Source organism: Bos javanicus, chromosome 29, assembly GCF_032452875.1.
Source record: "Bos javanicus breed banteng chromosome 29, ARS-OSU_banteng_1.0, whole genome shotgun sequence".
Taxonomy (NCBI): Eukaryota; Metazoa; Chordata; class Mammalia; order Artiodactyla; family Bovidae; genus Bos; species Bos javanicus.
The window spans coordinates 33,449,211-33,462,678 of NC_083896.1; the positions used below are offsets into that span (position 1 = coordinate 33,449,211).

General features: G+C 57.5%; 1 long non-coding RNA gene across 1 annotated transcript; it reads right to left on the bottom strand.

Moving 5' to 3' along the window:
- Positions 1-125: 125 nt before the first annotated feature.
- LOC133241216 (uncharacterized) lies at positions 126-13,459 on the bottom strand. Its single transcript, XR_009734553.1, has 3 exons — positions 5,300-13,459; positions 4,987-5,152; positions 126-4,830 (listed from the first exon to the last, which is right to left on the bottom strand). It is a non-coding gene; the product is annotated as an uncharacterized LOC133241216 (long non-coding RNA).
- Between the last annotated feature and the right edge of the window lie 9 nt (positions 13,460-13,468).

A 13,468-nucleotide genomic window follows, 5' to 3' on the forward strand; every position in this document is an offset into this window, starting at 1 on the left:
AGGATTGAGAAGAGCTTGTGCTTGTAAGTAACAGCTGAGCTGCCATAGTGGTGCTCAGGCTCCCCGCCCCCACATTCTCAAAACCCTACCGCCGCCCCGCCCCGCCCCGCCCTGGGTTGGTCCTCCTCCGGCCCCTCTCAGCTTCCATCCCCTCCCTCCTCATCTGAGATTTCAACACGGTCTTTGTTCCCAAGTTCTCCGACGACGGCTTCCTGTCCCCAGCCGCTGCTCCCACCTCTGTGGTTTGGTCCTTGCCTCCTCTCGCGGGTCTTTCCCTTTTTTGAACACCCACAGCTTCAGCTCCACGCTAGTGTAACTTTTGTTCTTGTATCAACAAACTCCCTGACCGTTGGCTGACCTGCGAAGGCAAAGTTCAAAGGCAACCGTTCCTGGCTCCTGTGGGCACAGGCGCGTCTCCCTCAACCCTGACCTCACAGAAGATTCCAAACTCTGACTCCCTGTCCTCAGAGCTGAGGACAGATCGTCCTGTTTCTGCTCCACGTCCAGGTCCAGCTCCCTGTGCTGAGCTCCGAGCCAGCCTGTGTGAGATGGAAACAAATCTCCCACCCAAGGTCAAAGGGTGTGCAGCTCACCTTGGGTGGGGGTCAGCATCACCCTGTGTCTGCTGTCTCAGGGTGTGTGCGTGTGTGAGTGTGCGTGTCCACGTGTGCATTCACGTGCACACACACTGGCACGCATCTACCTTCCCACGAAGAGCGATGCCTGTGAGATAATGTGCACGAACTCCGTGAGGAGCCCCGTGTGAGAAGCGTGTGGGGGTGATGTGTATGTGTGTGTGGGGGGGACTCGGGGCTGGCAGGAGGACGGACCTGTGTGCACAGATGTGTGTCTGAGCTGTGTTTTGCAGAAAGCTGTTGAGAGGGGGTCTGGAAAATGACATTTGTAGAAATGCATATTTAACCACAGAAACAAACTGAGGTGGGCGAAGCGTGGACTTTGGGAAGGCTGGGTTCTGGATGAAAATCAAGAGAGGAAGCTTATTAGACGCATCCAAACCCTCACAGGATAGCGCCTTCAAATGTCCGATCTGTGGCAGCAGCAGATATCCAGGGTTTGGCGTTTGTTTCCAAGAAGCTTATCAGGCTAAGAAAAAAGGCATCTTTGACCTTGCCCCACCCCCACTCTCAAACTCCAAGGACACACACACCTCCCTTCTCCAGCACACCGCACCCCCCGCCCCGCACGCTGTTCTCCCACTGAGCAAGAACCAGTCGCGTGGTCCTAGATGGCTGACAAAGGAGAGGAGGGGGCTGAGAGCAGCCCAGATCTGGTTCTCCCCGGCCAACCCGCCGTGGCGGCCTCGGGACAGCCGCCCCGCCGCCGCCGGGACAGCAGGTGTCAGCCGCTAGCGGACCAGCCGGGCGCCAGGCTCATGGCGCCACCTCGTGGCCGCTCTCACCATCACAGCCCTAACGCCACAGTGGGGGCTTCCAACCCAGGCCCACTGTTCACAGGGAGTTCTGGGGACCCACGTGCACGCGGCACAGAACCAAACAGGGTTAACCCTGAAACTCACGGGTCCACAATCTGGATGGGGTGAGGAAGAGGCTCCGGGCCAGCTGCGAGAATTCCAGGTATTTCAGGCCGGACTGCGCTGGGCTGGTCCTTCACCCAGGCCTCGAGATGACTTTTGTCCCCTCTTTAAGAGCATTTCCATACCCATCTAAAAATGCAGGACTAAGAACAGGGCAGCCTGCATTGACAGCCTGGGGTCTACCAGCCAGGAGTGGGGAGCCCCCCCTCTGGCAGGGGAGCGGGGAGTGGGCCATGGGGAGGGGCCCAAAGCCTGGGAGGGGGCACCTCTCAGCCTAGGGCCTGTGGAAGGAGTGCTGAAGTTGAACTCAGATTGCTTTTCTACTAATTCAGTGACACCGAGAGAATTCCTTAGCCCTTCTGGGCCTCGCCTTAAATTCTGAACCACCTGTTACAAGGCTCCCCTAGATTTGTGTTCAAGCCACACCCACCACCATCAGGTCATCTTTCGTACTGCCAGTCACTGCTATTCTTGTCCCCCAGACATCACTGGCTCTTAAACTTTGCTGGTATCATTAGGTTGGCTTGCAATGTGCCCCCCCTCGTCTGTACCTCTAAATTCCATCCACCCCCACCTTGAACCCAAATTCCATTCCTTCCCTGGAGCTTTTCCTGGTCTTCCCAGCTGCACATCCCTCCTTTCGTCCTCTCCTGGACCCGCCCTGGGCCTCACTGACCTTTCCCTTGGGTGATGCCTCACACGTGACTCCTTTCATCTTATGTCCCCTGCCAGGTGACCAGCTCCAGTGGTGGACATGATCCTGACTCGTCTTCACGAAGCCCGCCTGGCCCTGCTCTGGCCACACTATGTGCCGAGCAGACCCTTAGTGAATGAAACGGGATGTCCCTCTTTTGCCCATGTCAGCTTAGATGTCATTTCTCCCAGTAAGTTTCCGTGAACCCACCCCCCGTCCCACCCTGCATCTGCTGTTTCTGGAACCTGCCTTCTCCCCCCACCTCCCTACTTAGTGTTTGGCCGCAGCTGCCTCCTGGCCTGTCTCACCGATGTGGTGATGAGTTCCTTGAGCAAAGACTGGTCTTCAGGTCTCCATTGCCCGGACTGTTCATGGCACATGGCAGGAGCCTGGTAACGACTGGTGATGGAAAAGATGGATCCAGCTGGGGATGGGTGGTGGTTGTTGCTTGCTCTTCTGTGGCCCCATGGGCTGCAACATGGATGGGTAACTCTCTGTAAACGAGGAGGGCAGGGAAGGGGAAGGGTGGTCTTGAAGACCCCTTTACAAGCTAATATGAACTTCTTGGAAGGAGAGTTATCCCGGCTACTTGAGAAACCACACAGCCAACTTGGTGGGGTTCGGAGATGGCCGTCCCTTGAATGGACGTTATTGGCTTCCGTGGGCATCTGGCCTCCTACTCCATGGGGAATTTCGTGTTCCCTGGGCTCAGCCTGGCCCAGAACTTGGCAAGATCTCTGGGGCGTTCGTTTTGTCACCAGCCCCGGTGGGAGGGTGGACGGGTGGGTGGGAACCGTTTTGGGAAAGAGTGTTGGGGAGTGTTTGTGTGTGTGATGAGTCAGGGCCAGGGAGCTAGTGAGGAGCCCTAATCTCTGCCCCCTCTCTGTGGGGGGGAGTTCTCACCCCTTGGAGGGGGTGGAGGGCCACCAACTGTCTTTGGAAAGTTTTCTTAGTCATAGCTTCTACCAAGTCAGCTGGCGCTTATGTAACGGGGCCTCTGTTCTACAAGACAACAGGGTCCGATGGGCCGGAATGGATGGTGCCCACCTTCCCCCCATTGGCTCCAGTCCTTCCTACTTGCCGGCCAGGCAGCGGCGCACTGAGGAAATAGCACTGGGACATCTGTTCCCACTGGAAAGGGTTCTAGGTCTCTTCACAGGCCCCATGGGGAGGCCTTCCTTTCCTTCCTGTTAGTCCAGCACCAGGCAGGGCTCGGGGAAGAAAGTCCCCCCACTTCTGCCCCGCCCCGCACCGTGCCCTCTGACTCTGTGTCTGCCCAGGCCCCAGGTGAGGTCACGGCCAGCTCCCAGGCTGCTGTCTTATCGCCTCAGTCTCCAGGCTGAGGGATACAGATTTGAGTTTCCTGTCTCTGACACCAGAGCCCACTTGCTTATCACAACACAGTCCTGTCAGGGGCCCAGATAAGGCCTGAAGCGATTGTGTAAACAGAGTGGGGAGGGTTGGGTGCTGGTGGCTTGGCCCGGGGAGGGACGCGGGCCCTGGACCCTGGGAGAAAGCAGTGCTTGGGGACCCTGGGGGTGCTGGGGGAGTCAAGGGCCTTGCACTGGCTTCTGTGGGGGCAGCTGGGGGCCCCGGGAGGGCCCAGGGTTGCTGTCCATTACTCCTTACTGGAGGAAAGTGGTCTTTCTTGTGCCTCAGGTGCGGGGGTTGGATGCTCTGGAAAAGGTGGGCAAGTGAGGAGGGGTGTTTTTTGGAGGCGACTCCCCAGGAGAGGAAGGGACAGGGGACAGGGATGGGGAGCTGAGGATGACTGTTCTAACTGTGAGATTGGCCACTCTCGCCCTGTGGCCTATGCAGGGGCCAGATATGCTGTGGACAAGAGACTTGGGGGTGGGGAGAGCTGGGGAGGAAAGCTGGGGGTGGCAGGGAGCATGGGGGGGAGAGCTGATTGGGGGTTTGCAGGAGCCTCCTTGCTACCTCCGGCCCCTTCCTCCATGCGAGGAAATTTCACGGGGGCCAGAGCCTACTTTGAGCCCAGGCGGCAGAGCCAGAGGAAAGACCTCGAGGGGCCCTGAGATGAGCGGGACCCGCTGAGAAAGAGCCAGGTAGGGATCAGAGAAGGAGGCCGTGAGAAGGACAGGGGTTCCCACGCTGCTCTGAGCCAGGCCGGCAGACCCAGGTGGAGAGGAGGGACACGCCCCAGAGGAGAAGACACCATCCTCTCTTCTGCCTGGGTGCCTAGTGGTGAGAGACACACAACAGAACTTTCTGGGTCCTGTTGAGCAAAAGCTGGGGAGATCCGGGAGGGGAGGCAGGGATAGGAGAGGTGGAGAAGGAGGAAGAAGGACAGAAGTGTCCACCAAACAGCAAGGCCAGGATCTGTTCCACCGTCACACAGAGTCCCCAGGCCCTCCTGCCTTCTCTGCAGCTCGGGGACATAATCCAACAGGCTAGATAGGGTTTGGGGGAAGCAGGAAGGAACCGGGACCCTGGCCCTCAGTGCTCATGCGGGCATCCCTGGCTGGAAGCCGTCGTGCGGTCCGTCTCCTCCAGCAAGTCTTCCTTCCTGGGATGCAGCTGTCCCTTCCCTCCTTCTGGACCTCAGAGAATCTCCACCGCCCTGCAAAGGGCGGGGGTTGTGGGGGGAGGTGAGCGGGGCAGGGTGCACAGAGCAGAGGTCCCGTCTGCATGTTAGAAGCTGAGCCTGGCTGAACCCCTGGCTCTCCCTGTCACCCCGGCCCTGATGTGTGTTCCCTTCTTCAGAGGCGGGGCTCACCTGGGGGTGTGGGCGAGGCCCCTGGGATAACGGTGCTGGAGCATCTGGTTCTGAGTCTTGCCACGGAGTCAGTTCTGGTTTTCAGGCACCACCACGACCTCACACGTCTGATCCCGTTTGTCCGAGACAGAGACAGCGCATTCCAGCGATGCTGGCCTCCTCCTCCCTGTACCGTGAACAGCCTCTGCTCAGCCCCATTTTCTTGCCCATAAATGTCCTCCCACCTCCTGCACAACAAGCACGCGGCACCCGCACGGCCTCGTGGAGAGCCGCCTCCTCCCCAGAGCCTTCCCTGAGGTTCTAACCCACTCACATCTCTTCCTCCTCTGACTTCCGGTGCTTCCAGCCAGTGCCTGGAGATTTTAACTTCGAAATCATAGGCTGGTAGGATTTGTGAGCTGGAAGAACCCTGACAAATGCTCTTCATCAGGATGGTAGAGAAGTAACAAGACATTGACAAGCAACCTCTGGCTCTCCCCACGGGCATCACGAATTAACCACAGCCTCAGAAAATCCTTCTCAATACAGCGTTCCAGGCAGAAGTGCTACCGCCATCCTTAACCCGGACAGTCAGGGGTCATTTCACATGCAGCGCGGATGAGGAAACTGCTTCAGGCCCCAGGCGCATGGGCTGGAGCTCTGGTCTGGTCCTTACCCAGTGCTCCTTGGACCAACTGGGCCTCTGTTGGTCTCCTGCTTGTCCTCTGCCCTCTGGATGAAGTGACATCTTAAACTGCTCTGGCATCTGGTCAGGACTCTACCCGCTCACCTGCTGATGGGGAGGCCACCTGGGGTTTCTTCTCATGTCCTGTAACTTGTCTTCAGAGCCTGTGCAAAGGGGCAGGGAAACGGGCTAAAGGAGGCTCAGTCTGCATGCTGATCAAGCCCACCCAGGCTCCGTGTCCGCCCTCTGTCTCTAGCAGGCATGGGCTCCTGTCCCTGGGAAACTGCAGAGGGCACTGGCCTCTGGGCCAGAGCTCTCGTCCTCTTATGTCTGCGGAGGGACTCTGTCTCCATCCATTCAAGAGGCTGTAGGGAGAAGGGGAAGAAATCAGATGCCCACTTCTCGGGCCCCAGGGTGTGGAGGGGAAGGGCTCTCTGTCCTGGGGGAGGAGTCAGGACACTGGTGTGGAAGGGACACAGCTGACGTCCAGGTTGCTAGAGGGACTTTCGCCCCAACTAGGACTCCTGGAGGCTAAATAGTCTTTCCCCGCCCAGTCCTACAAACTAGAAGCTTCAGCACCCCCTGACCCGACCGGGCCCTCCCTCCCAGCCGCGGCCAGTTCTCTAGGTCCCTCCCTGGCCTCCCCACCACCCCAGGCTACCCTTGCAGCACCTTTCTGATCTGCAGGTCCACAGGCCCCTAACTGAGCTCTGTGATCATGATGCAACTTTGCTGGAATTTTCTCTCTTGAACTTAGATTTCCTTATGTCATCCTCTGCTTCAGCTCATCATCACCTCATTTTCTTCAAGAGGAAGGTGAGCTCCTGGCCCGGGGTTCCCAGCCTCTGTAGAATTTGCCTCTCAAATTGCATGCTCGCTGCACAGGGGCATCCTGTGCTCTGTACAGTGTTAGCAACATTCCTGTCTCAATCAGCTAGAGGCCAGTCTCCTCCTCCCCTGCAGGTTTCACCAACCAAAATGTGTCTGGACACTGCAAGACATCCCCTGGTGCACAATCGATTGAGAACCGTCTTCGCCAACAGATCAGGCTGGTAATAATGACTAATAAGTTAGTGTGTGTTTCACCCTTCCCCAGAATTAATCTTCAGAACCTCCCTGTGGGGCGGCCCTATTAACATCCCCATTTTATAGGTGCATAGAAGGCGCCCGCTTGGAAGGGATTCAAATCTTTCAAGAAAGCCAAAGATTTTCCCTTCTGTGTGGGGTGAGAAGAGAGGAAGATAATCCAAAACGTCTCCTACTGGAGGCCAGGCTGCTGAGCCAGAATTAAGGCAGGATTTGAACCCAGGGCGCCTGCTGGAAGGCCTTCACCAGAAGCGACTCTAGCCTCTGTGCAGGGCGGGGAGAGGGGTTTCCCAAGGCAGAGCAATCAGGAGCCCCCTACCCCTCCTCTCCCTCTCTTTCTTGGCCTGCTCGGCCAGGCCCACAAGACTGGGCACAAGCTGACCCAGGACATCTGGACCACTGTTGGGTTGGGGAGGGGGCTCTATGGTGGTGGGTGGGCTGGGCTGCGTGAGTCTCTGGAGAAGCCCAGCTTTTTCTCCCTATTGACAGGACAGAGGAAGGGCAGAGGAAGGCCTTCCTGAGAAGACATCAGTGTTTGGGGTGAGGCTGTCTGGGCAGAGAAGAGAGAAGATGCGGGGACCAGGGCCACACCCAAGACAGGGGCCCAGGACTGTGCCCGTGGCCACATGTTCATGTGAATGTGCCCACTGGTGGGTGTGAGGGGCTGCGGCCTGAGAGGGGGCAGAGGTCAAGGTGAAAACGCAGAGTTACACCCCAGCCCCATCAGACTTCCTGCGGTGGAGTGGGAGGGGGTGGTGGTGCACGGGAGTGGAAGGTCAGGGACCTCTCTGGCCTGCGCACACTTGTTCCTATGCACGCACCAGAGCTGGGTGGCTGCTGTGCACCACGGACTCCCATGGGCACTGTCTCTGTACCCCCAGGGGTGCCCTCTTGGCCCAGTCTTCTCACATGGGCACACACAGCTTTCACTGCCCCCAAATTCCTCCACTTCTGAAAAAGACAAGGGGAGAAAAGGGCCAGGATACAAGAAGAGATAAAAATAGCTGAAAATAAGCTCTTTGGATCAGAAAGCTCCCTTTTTCAGTGAGTCACCAGTTTTCCAGACTGAGCACACACACACGCACACATACACACATTCCGCACAAAACACAAGCACGCAATCCCGCCTTTAAGTTGTGCAGGAATCCTCGCACAGACCCTCGGTCTCATGCTCTGTCCTCAGAGGTAAAATCACCCCCAAGGGGGGGTTCCTGTGGGCTTTGGGGAGCTTGGCGGGCAAAGCCCCACCCTGACCCCTGCCCTCATCCTGTGCTCAGCTTCTTCTGACTCCCCTGCATTTCCTGGTCCTCCCTGCAATGGGGCGCCCTGAACAGGTGGTCACGCAGGAGCCTCCAAAGCTGGAGCGGGCAGACAGCCCCCCACCCAGGTCCCTGGAACTGGCCCACCAGGCGGAGGAGCCGGCTGGGACCGGGCAGGGTTTGCGAGCGGCTCTGGTAACTGCATTAGTGGCTCTGCTGGGGGACCGTGGCATGGCCTCCACAAGGCGAGGCGAGCAGACCTAGTGGACACGGGGCTGGGCGTGTGCGGCCTCCTGCTGACGAGAGAGGTCTCCCCAACTCAGCTGCTGTCAGCTGGGCAGGATGGCCTTCTTTCCTGGTTCCTCCAGGCTCCTCAGGTGCAGACGGCGGCCTGGATGGACAGCAGCCCACCTTCCAGAACTCACTGCCTCTGCCATTGTTTCTCTCCCCCTGCCCACCCCCACCTGCCTTCCCTTCCTCTCTCTCTCTTCCCTGAAGTCCTTCCCTCCATCCTCTCTCCACCTCCACCCCCGTGTGTGAAGCCCAAAGCAGCTTCATTCCAGGCACTGAAAGGAATCCAGTCCTGAGTGGCCCCTCCCGCCTCTCCCCAGGGGCATGACCCCTCCTCCCTCTGAGCTTCTGGGGTCCCAGCACCCCAGGACTTGGCTGGGCATCATGTCCCCAGGCCTTTTCAGGTGGCGGCCAGAGAGGATTTACCCGAAAATTCAGAGCAAATCTGAGGAAACAGCTCTGAGCCTCGTGACGTGCACTGTGTCAAGGATGAGCCCGTAGAGGTCAGGGCTGGGTCCCCAACGCTGGTCTCCTGGGGGCAGCTCTGGGATCCTGTGTCCTCCTCCCCAGACCTTGGTGCCCTACCTAGCTCGGACTTCGCTGTGCTTGGGTGGGATCTGCATTTGGGCTGCTGGCTCTGTGGGTTTGGTGAATTTTGTCTCTGGGCTTTTGTTTCTTCGACTGTCAAAGAAAATACCACCGCCACCACCTGCATCATCAGGCCCTTTTACGCCTCTGGTGCCTCAAATAGTGAAGCAGGCACCTAGCAAGCACGTAAGTGCCAGGTCAGCTGGTTGGGCCTTTCCACGCCTCCTTCACCTCAAGAAGCATGCCCCAAGGAACCCAACCCTTCCCTTCAGGAGTTTCTGGGGCATCAGAGTCAAGATGCAGGACCTGAGTTTCCTGTCTCCCTTGGGGGGCTCTCCCATCTCTCCCTGGGGGGTGTCTCCCATCTCCCCTTATGGGGGGCTCCCATTCATCTTTGGGGGGTCTCCTCTCCCCTTGAGCTGTCTCCCCTTGAGGGGGGTCTCCCATCTGCTCTGGGGGGTCTCCTGTCTCCCCCTGAGGGGTCTATCATCCCCTCTTGGGGACATCTCCTGTCTCCCCTTGGGGGGTCTCCCATCTCCCCCTGGGGCGGTCTCCCATCTCTTCTTGGGGGGGTCTCCCATCTCCCTTGGGGGTCTCCTATCTGTCCTTGGGGAGCCTCCCCTTGGGAGGGTCTCCCATCTCTTCTTGGGGGTTCTCCCATCTCCCCTTATGGGGGTCTCCCATCCCCCTTTGGGGGGTCTCCTGTCTCCCCTTGAGTCTCCCCTGGGGGGTCTCCCATCTCCTCTGGGGGTCTCCTGTCTCCCCTTGAGGGAGTTTACCAGCCCCCTTTGGGGAGGTCTCCTGTCTCGCCTCGGGGGTCTCCCCTGGGGTGTCTCCCATTTTTCCTGGGTTGTACCGCTTTGGGCAGGATGATTCTTGCCCACTTCTGTCCCCTCCTGCCTGTACATCCCCTTCACAGCTCTGGCCCAGCCTGAGCTGGACACGGCCAGACAGGAAGCTATTTTTAGCCCCAGACAGAAACAGCAGCTGTGCAGCCAGGGCGCAGAGCTTGGCTCTCCAATGGAGGGTCCAGACCCCAGGCAAGCCTGAGGAAGGTGGTTACAGGGGGTCTGGGACCCCAGCTCTGTCCTCCCTCCTTGGAATGCAGCTCATGCCTCACCCCCTACCATGAACTGCTCTCTGGCCCCCTCCCCCAGTGTCTTAATCCCCAGGGGGCTTAGCGGCTGAGCTGCAGAGGCTGCAAAGTGGGACAGGGAAGGTAGAGAGGCTGGGGGCTGCAGCCAGTGTTCTGAGGCTGGGCAGGGCATGCTGGTCCTCGCCGCACTCGGAAGTCTTCTCTCTACAGCTTAGCACTAAGATGCCTGAGGTCTGGGCTCCGAGATACTCTGGGCATAGCTGCCCTGCTGCAGGAAGCTCTCCCCTCCTGTCTGCAGGAGCAAGCCCCCCACCCTCATCCCCAGCCCTGCCAAAGATCTTGGGCAGTAGAGGTATGCTTCACAAAATGTGTCAGGAGGTCTGCATTTGCCTTGATCTCCCCAAGGTGATCGGTACTTCACAGGAGACAAAAAGGGTCCTGAAAAATCAGCACTGAATCATAAAATAATTCTTGCAATTCCTGAGTCACAGCCTCCGTATGACTGTGATTCTTATCATGGTTGCAGTTCAGGTAGTGGTGGGCAGATCAAGACATTAATCACATTTCATCTACTCAGGCACCCACCCAGGCTCTGAGCATCCCTTCCAGAGTGAACAAGAGGGCCAGAAACTTACCCTGGAGGAACTTAGATCCTGCAGCTTTGAAGTTCTTTCACATAGAAAAAAAAAAATACGTGCACAAACCCAGGGAACAGGAGCCCAACCCCTCTCTGTCTGTAAATGCTGCAAAGACGCTTAGCAACTGGTTGCGAAGATCTGATTTCTCTGGAGTCCGGATTCCTGATGCTTTTAGCCAACGACTCTCAACCTTTCACGTCCTGTAGCTCTTTGTAAATCGATTAAAGCTGTGAGCTTCTCTCCAGAAAAATGTCCAGAGCACAGACACTCAGATGTCTGCCTACGATGTGAAGGGCTCACAAAGCCCAGGAAGCTGACGCAAGGACCTTGTGCTCACAGGGCCCCGTTTGAAGAGCGGGAGGCAGCTGCGTGGCGGGCGCTGATGGCTCCACCGCAGCGTTTCCCAGCGAGAGGCATGCGGTTGAATTTTAATCACAGTGCAGATTAGGGCCCAGACTGTCTAGCCTTCAGAAACAATTCTAAGTTCTACCAGTTTCTAAGTTCTATAGTTAGTAGTTAAGAATCTGCTTGCCAATGCAGGGGGCACAGGTTCAATTCCTGGTCTGGGAAGCTCCCACATGCTGAGGGGCAACCAAGCCTGTGTGCCACAGCTACTGAAGCCCGCACGCCCTAGAACCTGTCCGCAGCGAGAAGCCACCGCAGTGAGAAGCCCGTGCACTGCAACTAGAGAGTGGCTCCTGCTTGTCACAACTAGAGAAAGCCCACGTGCAGCGTCAGAGACCCAGCACAGCCAAAAACAAATACATTAATAACAAAGAAAACCCATTTGTAAAAACTTCTAACACCTTATAGATCTTGGTGGTGGCCTAATGAATTCTATGACCTTGGCCAAGCCCCACTTTCTTTGGGGTCTCAGGTTTCTCATTTGTGGAATGAGGGGGCTGGGCTCTGAAATGGAGCTGAGGGTCCTTCCAGCTTGGATATGTCTAGAATATCTGTTGTGACCCCTACAGGTCCATCCTTCACAGAGGGAATGGGGAGCAAGGGCCCTCAGGTGGGGGGCTGGGACCTGGGCCAGAACCTAAGCCCTGGGGAGGAGACTTGGGCGGCTGGTGGGAACTGTGCTCTCAGCTACCCCGACCCCCTCAGGCCCCACAGGCCCCCCCTCCTCCTGCATGAGTCACTCTTCTGCCCCTGCCCTGCTGCTGGTATTAGGATTTATCACCAGTCCCCTCTGCTCTGGGCCTGAGGCTGAGGCCACCTGTTCTGACAGTTCCCTGGGGCTGATGCATGCATCCCCAACTGATGGAGGGGGAGTGGTCTTCTCCGTGGTAATGGGGCAGCCTCCTGGGCAGCCAGCACCCTGCAGGGAGGAGGTTCTAGCCTTCAGCCTGGGGCACCTGCTGGGGAAGTCAGGAGGGCAGGGCAGTCCAACTGCTCCAAGGCCCTGAGGGGGTGCAGCTCTGGGCTGCCCCAGGCACAGGCAGGTCCTGGCACCACCCTGACCTTTGAATTCCTGGCCCAGTGGAGCTCAGGGGATCCAGGTGCTGAGTGACAAGATCTGCAAACTCCAGTCCCTCCTTCCGAATCCACGCCACCTTTTCCTTCCTCTTCCCTGGCCTCCTCAGCACTCCTGGCTGGAATTTAAATGTCATCAGCTCTGACCAACCTGAGGTCCTCTGCTCAGGTCTTCTGCAGAGGTGGGGGATGAGTGGGGGTGCTGCTCAGAGCTCAGATTCACTCACCTTTTCATCTTTTCATCCTGGGAGGAAGACCCCCTGAGGTCCCTGGGATCCGAGAACAGAGGTGCCTGACTCAGCATCTTAGTGGCAGCGCCAGGAAGTGCCTTGGCTCAGGTGAGCTACATTCCTTTACACACTTGCTCCCCGGCACTCACACACAGGTACATGTGTGCACACCAATGCATAGGCGTTAATAGAGGACACTTACGTGAACCATCTGCACAACTTCCTTCTCACCAAATACTGGCCCTGTTCACATCACGCAGGGAGAAGTCCCTCCCTCCTTGTGACGTGCATCTTCCAGACTCGAGTTTGCCGCAGGTAGAGGATGAGGTGCACGCTGCACAGTGACCTCCAGCTCTCACGCTCACCCTTCCCAGCTCACCTTGAAAACATGCCATGACATGTGTGCTCACACCATCCCCGCCCCCAGTCCCCTCTGTCCCAGGCCCCAGGTAGGGTAACAATCCACCCACTACTGCCCCCTCTTTCCTCAAGCAGCATCCCTGGGTCACAGGTCTTTCCTAGCATCTTCCTGTTGAGTCTCTTCCCGTGGAGCTGAGGACGGGAAGCAGTGAATATGGGGAAGGAGGCTGGGAGCCTGGGCTCTCTGCTCAGCCCACTCATAATGAGTTCCATTGCTCATTTATCTCTGGGCAACCTCATGTGCCTTGTGAGGCCATCAATAAACAGACTCTTAAATCCAGTCTCACTTTCCTCATCCATAAAGTGCATTAAAACATTGCTTTATCTCATGGCAATGAGATAAATGTTGCATGGCAATGTTACGGGAACCAAACCTGATATGCGAGGAAGCAGCCTGGCAAGTGTGACACGCGTGACCCATGGGTGGTCCCACAAGTGAAGTCCATTCCGAGATCCGGCCAAGCATTTTCCCAACGTGAGTGGGTCCCAGAGCCGGCTTGCCCAGGGCCGCTGGTCCAGGGCTCAGTGAACAAAGCAGAAATTTCATTTCTAGTCATCCTTCCTTCCTGCTGATTTCACTCTCGTCTTCACTCTTGTCTGCCACAGACAGGTCCTGGCTATGGAGCCAAGGGCTTAGAAGGGCCAGGAGGGCCTGGCATGGAGCCCAGCATCTGTCCTGGCACGTGGGTTGCTGTGGTCCTGGCTCCGAGGCTACTGAGGGCTTGTGCCTG